We start from the raw sequence: 9,592 nt of genomic DNA, 5'->3' as shown, positions 1-9,592 counted from the left end.
CAGCCATCTAATGCTGGCAACTTTTAGAGCTCCCTCCACATGACGTCACCTGCATCCTGAGGCTGTCAAGTAGCCGGGTCATGATTTGGCCATTTTTAACTTGCGATTTAGGGAATTGCCAAAACTGGATTTACCACCCTAAATCATGCATCCCATTGGTGAGCAACCAGGGAGCAATCAGGTATTAAGACTGTATGGAGGGGAAAACATGCAATAGTCTTGGCAGCTTTGTTCCACCCTCACACCCACCCTCCCCTCTCCATTTCCTGCTCCAAGTAATTTTTTTAAATGGTGCAGTCCTTGTTACATTGCGACTGCAAGCCTACATTGTCAAAGGTGAAATTAAATATTCTTTAAAGGGTCCATAGTCTTTTGGGGATCAGGCAGCCAAAACACTACCCTTTCATGAGTACTTTGTTTTTAAGCCAATCATTTACACAAAATGTTTTTTTTTTTTTGCTTCAGTTACCTGTCCAGCCTTCTCACAGCTGAGGCAGATGAAAACTGTCCCATTTCTGTTTTCTGGAGGTGGGAAATGAGCTGGGAAAGGGAGGGCGGGTGATTGGGCTACCTTCTCCTGATAATACAGGGGTCTGAGCACTCTGTTTTAAAGCCAACCATTAGCACAAAATGTCTTTTTGGCCTCTAGTTGTCCTGTTCAGGTCTCAGAAATCCACCCAGACAGAAATAAACTGCAAAAGAACACAAATTCCAAAAAAGAGGGTGGGAATGCTATATCATTCTCATGTTTATCCATAGCAATGTAGCAGTGTTGGTTTCTATTAAAAATGCATCTGTGTTGTGGCATTACTGCATAGCAATGCAGGAGTGCTTAAAAAAATAATTTCAATGCTGGGTCGGGAGAAAGTTTCAGTCCATGAGAAAACTGCTGTGCTGTGATTGGTGACTTGTTATGCTTGACAAGTCAAGGAGCAGAGGGAGAAGTTTGGCTTGTTTTCCTTTGTGGCCACATCAGGGGGAAAAAGCCATGATGGGGCAAAAGGAAAACATGGGAGGGGTCTCCCTGTGGGGAGAGCTGCAAATGCGAGATTTACCATCTCATGTTTGCAAGCAGGAAGCCATTCACGTTTTACCCCTCCATGGAGAAATGGTCAATATTTTCCTATATACGTTTCCCCATTACACTTCCTTTGAGTAATCTCAAACTCTTTCAGTTTCCAGAAGGCTGCACACTCTTTCCAGTACCTAAATCCCTTCCTTTGAAACATCAGTGCTAGTTTTACCTGACTCTTAACATCTCTAAAGGCAATTTCTAACCAGACCAGACCAGCGATCTCTGTACTCTTCAGAACTATCTCCCTGTTTGACTGGTAGGGAATTTTCTTCTCTCTCTAATCTATCCCCTTCCCTTGGCACAAATGGGAGTCTCCATCCAACTATCCACACATCCTTGCCAACTTTTCCCAGTTCTCCTGTCTGTATTAAACTGCTCTCAGCTAAGGCTGAAATCAGACCCTCTTCAGCCAAGATGGAAATCTTACTGAATCTCTCATTAGCATGCTGCTCTATCAAGACTTTCTCTGATCAATTGATGCAAACCAATCATATTGCTTGGAGCAACCTATCACTCAAACCTTCGGTTTCTGTGAAGCATTTATCCTTCACAGTCCTTTCTTCTGTTTGTACAGAATCTGCCTCCCTTGCCATGGAAGCTTGGAAGCAGCAAGCAGGAAATGGACAGTGAGGCCAGGTGCAAGGGCAGGACAATGCTCAAGAGATTATAGCTTGTTTTCCCTTCCATATGGTTTTATTGCTGCTTGCTCACCACTGGGACATGCTATAGAAGTTGGTAAATCCACTTACCTGGATTTACCACATTACAGTTTTAAAATGGCCTGTCTGCTGGACAGCCTCTGGATGTTGGTGTCATCATGAGGAGGGGTCTGTAAAGACCACCAACATTTGGAGGCTGTCTAGTAACATATTCCTTGTGTGGAAATGCTCAAGATGTTTCCTTTAGGCTGAAGTACACTGGAAAAAGATCAGTTTGACTAGATTCAATTGTGGAATAGGAAATAAGAGGTATATACATCCAGGCTCTTATCAGATCTGTGAAGCTAAACAGGGTAGGCTCTGGTCAGTATTTGGATGGAAAACCACCAAGAGTTGCTACACAGAGGCTGCAATGACAAACCACCTCTGAACACCTCTTGCCTTGAAAAACCACCACCATATATACTGACCAAAGCTTGTACTAGACTCCTCCCTTATCTCACTGAAATGGTGGTACCTGCAAATTGTCCAAGTGATTGAATAGAAACATCAGGAGATCAACAACTTTAAAGGCAAAACTTTTTTTTTGCTGGGTGCTCTTCTGCCTCATGATGATGGTAGAAGATATGAGGAAGTTTTCAGCCCTGTTTTCAGTGATTATCTGGAGACCTTTACTTATACCCTTATACCTGCTCCAATTGTAAAATGCTATGTTCTGAAGGTTACTTGCTGTAAGTTGCATTGTTCTTTTAATGCCGTTAAAAGTATACGTACTGACTGATTATCTGGAGACATTATCAGACCCTAGAAACTTTTTTTTTTACAGAAAGGGTTTGAAATGCTGAGTATCTCTGAATGTACTGCTGTAACCACAGAACAGAAGCTAAAGAGATAGCTTTGTAATAACATGGCCTAAGAGCACAGGATGCTGCTTTGGAACTGCAAGGCAGGCTGACTCCACAAGGAACATTCCCCCCTCCCCAGTCAGTTCACTGCCCCCATATTTCTGGAGGCAGGTTTGTTACACTGTTGTGCTCTTTCTGAGCACAACTCATGGAACTCCCAGATGTGCCTGATGAAGGAAAAGCTCTGTTGATCCAGCTCAGAAGAACTCTTCAGTGGCTGTGGGAAGAGACTCCATGTGGATGTTCCAATTCCATCAATTTCACTAAGATTCAGCTGTGAAGACGGAAAGGGTGTGATGTGTGATTCGATCTGGACCAAAAGTACCTAGATCAGCTTGATTCAAGCATGAAACCGCTGAATCATCATTTCCCAATAAGTTTAAAAGGCCAAATCATGCTTGCTAAAATAACCAACTTGCAATTTGGCACAGTTTGTTGATTCAAGCAAGTAGCCGTTTAAACTTCAAATGGAAAGAGAAAGAGGGAAAATTCCTGTTTTTGTCTTCCCTGGGCTTTGGGCTTCAGGTAGGAGCAGCAAACTTGCAGCAAACTTGCAGTGTGGCTGGAGGACCCTCTTCTCAAAAGAACCACCAAGTTGAAAAAAGATTGGACCAGGAGTTCCAGTTTTAGGGACACCCAAGGAGGGGAGGCTCCATCTGATCATTATTTCTATGATGCGGAAAAAAACCCCGATTCTCTGGTGCCCCTAGAACTGGATCCCTGCTCCAATCTTTTTGCAACATGGGGGTTCTTTTGGGGAGAGGCTCCTGCAGCTACACTGCAAGTTTGGTGCATCTATCTCACTTTGCCGCCAAGCCTGGAAATGTCAGAAAGGGGAAATCCCCATAGACTTGAATGATGCTGCTGGTTTCAGTGGTGCCGAATCAATTCGGCAGTACCCAAATCAATCCAGCTGAATCAAAGCTACGTTGTATGCGATCCATATGATTTGACTTGGTGCAAATCGATTCCGACCAAATAAAAAATGATCCAAATCTTCTTTTCCTTGCTCATCCCTAGTCCATAGGAAAGGAAGAAGTGCCAATTCAACAGAGAGGCAGGAGCCTGGAGACAAGCAATATGGTGCAATCCCCACTACCATCCCCATATTCACTTCAGCTTCCACAGCATTTCCCATTCCAGGGTCATTTGAGTCGTCGTTCACATGTTCAGCTCACAAGGACTTGCAATGTGACAAAGGGCTACTTCCTAGGAGAGGGTTTGTCATTTGGCATGATACACCAGAATCTAATGCTCATGGACCATGACTCATGAATTGAGCATGTTGGTAAGGCGTGGGGCGGGGGTCCTTAAGCATAAGCATAAGGCTCTTTTTTAAAAAATCACAGCTCATATGCATTTTAAAAGGCATGCATTCAAGAAGAAAGGGACTATATTTCACATATGGTACAGCGTATAAGCTTTTATAATCGGATGATGCATCCAAGCACAAAAATATATTGTATGAATTTGTCCGTAGTACCTTTACACTTCTTAATTAACTGCATAGGATACATAGTGATGTCATAGATTGTAAAGTAAGCCAGGCACTGTGTTTCTTGGAGCAGATTTCCTATTTTCAGCAGTGCTCTCTCTCTCTCTCTCTCTCTCTTCATCTTTTGCTGCATGGATCTTTGCTGGCATGTAATTTAAGGGACTCTCTCTCTGTCTCTCCCTCTCTCCCCCTTCCTCCTTCCCCTGCTGAAGCCAAAGAATTGGAAAAAGGACATCCTCCCACTACTTTAACCAATCAGAGCTGCCCTCCCTTGCTGACCTCCCTCTCTCCTACCCTCTTCGTCAATCAAAGAGAAGGAAGGGAATTAGAGTTGGTTCCCAGTAGGGAATCAAATTGCAACATGGTTGAGTTCTGCAGATAATGAATAACTGATGTAATCTGCTTGTTGGATGTAGAACAAAAGCTAAAAGCTAAATGGTTTGGGATGAGACTCACTGTAAGGAAAGCATCTTTCACACTGTCAGGCCTAGTTCTGGAAAGCCAGCATGGTGGACTCTAATCCAGAGAACTAGGCTTAATCCCCCACTCCTCCACATGCAGCTAACATGCAAGAACTGATAGTGCACATGAGCAGGGCTCAAAGAAGTCAGAGTAGGCTGTAGTTAACTGCTCAACATCTGGAGTCTCATTCTGTCTACCTAAGTGACAGGTGTCACTGCTCTCATTTTTAGTCTCCCCTGCCTTTGAATATTTCTTTGGGTCAACAAATATTTATTTATATTTTTAAAAATATAAATATATACTCTCCGGAGACTTGTGGCAGTTTACAATAACAGTAAAAACACAGTAAAATCTCTAAAACACCCCCTTAACACGTTAACTAGATGGCAATCAATAAGGATTCTAATCTATCCCCCCCCCGTTCAGTTCATGGGTCAAAAAGCTCTTCCAGTGGGAGTGAGGGTTCTGATCTAACACACATATCACAGGATCCTCTGATGGTGACTCCGAGAAACCACCTTAGCCTCAACCATACGCCTGGTGAAAGAGCTCCATTTTACAGGCTCTGTGGAAAGCTGACAATTCTGGCAGGGCCCTTAGCTCTTCCAGGAGCTCCTTCCACCAGGTTGGCCCTGATCCTGGTTGAGGGCCCCAAAAAGGCCCTGGCCCTGGTCGAGGCCAGGCGTCCTGGGGGCCTGGGACAACCAGTAGGTTCATACCGGCAAGATGAAGAGCCCTGCGGGGGGGGGGAGGAATAAACAAATAAGCGGTCCCACAGATAAGTAGGACCCAGGCTGCATATGGACTTAAAGGTTAAAACCGATGCCTTGAACTTGATCTGGAAGCATCATCAGAACAGTTGGTAAGGTTTTTTTTCTTTTCACTTCAGCACAGTAATTTAAAAAGATGGGAAAGCTTTGAAAAGTGTTTATGTGATGAAAGAAACAGATTAACTGAATGATTAAAGATTCCTGTTAGCCCCAAATACCCATTCACCGAGTCAAACTAGATCTCTGTTCATCTTTAAAAGCATTCTTATAGGTGTGCCAGTGTTAACCAGTTAACCGCATCCTCTCCAGTTCAGATCATGGATGGAATTTAAGCATTGTATCCTGCACTGTTTGGATAACTGAAACCACCACTGCCCTGCAATATTAGTCGTCACTCAAAAAGAAAAAAGACTGGTATCCATCTTTTGTGAGTGTTTTTTTTTTCCTTTGAGAGGTTATAACATTATAGAGTACCCAGTTTTAGGTTCTCCTACTGTGTGTGTGGTTGAAAGCTGTTTTCCACTCCCCACCCCTTGCCATCCTGATCTGAACAGAACCCCTGCACAGATGTAATTTGGCTTTAAAACATGCCAAGAACATCTAATCCCACATCTAATCTCGGTATCTGAGATATCTTTAATTGTATTTAAAAGCGGTTGTGGGGGCATCTCGTGAGTCCCAGCGAACTGAGAGCTTCCTCGTCTGTGGCTTAATAATGGCTGCCAAGTTCCTTGGAATGAGGGCAGGTTTCCCAGACTATGCTGGAAATATTTAGCACGATGAAGGAACTATGCAACAATCCTTATTAGTGTGTACGGGCCCTCCAACTGCTCTCAGTGCAGAACTACTGGCTCCATGTCCAATACCTTCTGTTCAGTCTATTATGAAATTTTTGCTGTGCGACTTCACGCTTTATTATTTCTTTAAAATATCAGTTTGGATCCCACCAGCAGTTTTTTAAATACATATAGTTAATCTTAACAACTTTCTGAATAAGAGTATTATATTTGTGGAGGTCCGGTAATCCTGGGTCAAATTTGGTCTCAACTGCTGTTCTCTGGCTCCCAGGTGCTAATGGCCATCTCTGTATCAAAATTGTCCTAAGGCAAAAAATAGCTGCTCAACAAAATATATGTTGCCTTCTTCTGACATTTATTCAGGGATCATATCACCTCTGCTCTGAAACATCTGCACCGGCTGCCTACCTGTTTCTAGGTGCAATTAAAGAGCTGTTTCTTACATTAAAGGCCCTAAAGAGTACTTGAAAGACTGCCTTCTCCTGCACTAACCGGCTTTCCAATTGAGGTCCTGCTCCCAAGCCCTGCTGTCTGACCCCTGCTTGTAGAAGTGAGATTGGTGGTAGTGAGAGACAGGTGGCAGATCACTCCTGAGGCTTGCTTGGTACCTGGTGGTGATAGAAAGTGCCATCAAGTCACAACTGATATAGAAACCCCATGGGGTTTTCAAGGCAAGAGATCTTCAGAAGTGGTTTGTTATTGCTTGCCTTCCCTTCATGAACCTGACATTCCTTGGTGGTCTCTCATCCAAATACGTGCCTGGTATCTACCCTACTTTTTAAATGGTGCCCAGCCAAAACACTTTTAACCCAAGCTTTTCATAGAATCATTGAGTTTGAATGCAGCCAGGTGCCTATCAACAACCTCTCTGTCCATGTTAACCCGCCACCCAGACACTCTACCTTGTCAACTACCATCCCTAGATGTGTCCATATCCTTCTGGGAAAACAGAGAGGCAAAATAGGTACTGAGCCTTTCTGCTTTCTCTCTGACCTCTGTCAGAGTCTCCCCACCTTCACCCAACAGAAGTTCTATTGGCTCATTTATCTTACATTTGCTGAAGACGCTCCCCTGGTGGCTTGATCTTTTTAATTCTTTACAATCTGCTTCTAGCCTGAGGAATGTCATAATAATAATTTAGGTTGTTGACAATACCATCCTAAGCACAGTAATATTCTTCTAAGCCCATAGATACAAATGGGCTTAGAATTCTGAATATAATTCACTTTAAGATGGAGCTGCAAATGTCTTATGCTTCTGGGCTTTTATATACTTTTATGATTTCTTGAAAGTTTTTTAATAGCTGTGTATGATGTTTTGTTGTCAGCCCCTTTGAAGAGGTCTCTGAGCATACATACATAGTAAATGCTGTGAAATTGTTAGAACAGAAGACCCCTGATTTGAATCCCATCTCTGCCCCAGAAGCTTGCTTGATGACCTTGGGCCAGTCGCACACTCTTAGCCTACTCTGTAGGGTTGTTGTGAGGGCAGAATGGAGGAGAGGAGAATAATGAAAGGTGGTTTGAATTCCCTTTGGGGGAAAAGACAAGACATAAAGAAATAAATATCAGTGTTTTGACTAGATAAAGAAATAAATTGGTTTTAACATGGAATGAACATAAATTAATGTCATTACAAGCCTGTCACCTACTTTTTAAAGGACAGATCAGTCAATACAGTTAGGTAACATGTAATTCCCTAGTTTTCCATTGAGTTGTGAAATTAACTATGAGAAAGTAATCAATACATTCAGACCACACAGCACATTTCTCTCTGCCTGTTGGATATTCAGCAGAGTAAATGAAGCGCAGTGGAATAATGCAGCACAGACACGTATGTGTTTAATGTCTAAGAAAATGTTTACTTCAAAATTAGGGAAAGGATTATATGGAAAGAAAAAATAGTTTAACTACCTTATTTTTCTAATTCTGATCTACTCCATCTTGTTTCTTTGGTACTGACCCTAAGGAGGAAGGAATGGGAGGAAGGAAGGAACTCTCCACCCATGCATATAAAACAATGAATTATATGACTGAGCAGAAATATCAGGGCTCTCTCAGCCTCATCTACCTCACAGGGTTTCTGTTGTGAGGAGAGGAAAGGGAAGGTGCTGCTTTGAGACTCCTTCGGGTAGAGAAAAGTGGCATATAAGAACCAACTCTTTCTTTCTTTCTTTCTTTCTTTCTTTCTTTCTTTCTTTCTTTCTTTCTTTCTTTCTTTCTTTCTTTCTTTCTTTCTTTCTTTCTTTCTTTCTTTCTTTCTTTCTTTCTTTCCCTTTTGGGAAAATTAATCTACTGGGGATGATGGGATGGAAATTTGTCTGATCACCAGTGGAGTAGAAAGGGGGAATAAATGCTGAATAAAAACTGACCCACCCCCATCTACAGGAGAGAGGTGGGGAAAAGTTGAAGGCAAAATTGTACATGATGGTATGGTTTAAGAGATGAGGTATACTAGTCCATAGGATACATAAGGAGCCCATGTTGATGTAGGTTTGCTAAATGGTTTCAACAAAAATTCCACACATTGTTTTGATATGGACCTTTTCCACACCAGGAATCTGGCCCGGCACAGCGGTCATTCAGTTGCAGGACTAGTGAGAGGGCCTGCATTGCACCAGGCCTGGGACTGCCTCAGACCAGCACTGATGTCATCAGAAATTAGCTCCATGACCAAACAGAAACAGCAAGTTGAATGGACAGACAGAGTAGCAAAGGTTTTTGCAGATGTAGGGACTAAATAAAAGGGTGAAAATAAATGGCAATGGAATGCCATTTCAAATGGAATGGAGAAATGGGCTTGCTTTTATATCTTTGTTTTGTTCAAGACAGAACACAGCAGCTGTGTAAGCTCTGCTTGTTCTCTTTCTCTCCTGTCCTCTCCCTCAAAACTCTTCTTAATAGTAGTAAGAGCATACCATGATTTCTACTTCTTAGCTTATAGTTACTCCTGGGAAAGTGCTTCAGCATTCTCCTTTCACTCAGGGAAGCTCAGTATAACCCCTAAGTAATCTAACCTGAAGGAGCCATGGTTTAATCTTCACTGGGGCTGTTGACACATTCCCTCGCCAAAATTCTAGTTACTTTTCCAAAATAAAATGGGCTGGAATGTTTCAACAAAGTAATTGGGGGGAAAATGAAATGTTGGCAGAATAATGTTTTACTTGCCACATCTTTTAGAATGAAAAAAAAACCCAGAAAGAAGAGGTACCATCTTAAATGTCTTTTTGGCCATTTTTCCCCACATACCATCTCAGGGGAATTTTCCCATGCAAAATTAATTAGTTGTCATCTTTAAGGGTTTTATATCTTTGTCTTTTGCTAATTTTTGTTGCCATGAAAATGGACATCTGTGGAACATTGTCTCAGAAGAGGAAATGTTAAATATATTTGGTTAAATAATCCAAGAACAAACTGTAACCACCCATGC

Source organism: Paroedura picta, chromosome 1 (genome assembly GCF_049243985.1).
Source record: "Paroedura picta isolate Pp20150507F chromosome 1, Ppicta_v3.0, whole genome shotgun sequence".
Lineage (NCBI taxonomy): Eukaryota > Metazoa > Chordata > Lepidosauria > Squamata > Gekkonidae > Paroedura > Paroedura picta.
The sequence above is the reverse complement of the archived record's forward strand: the minus strand, read 5'-3'. Positions refer to the sequence as shown.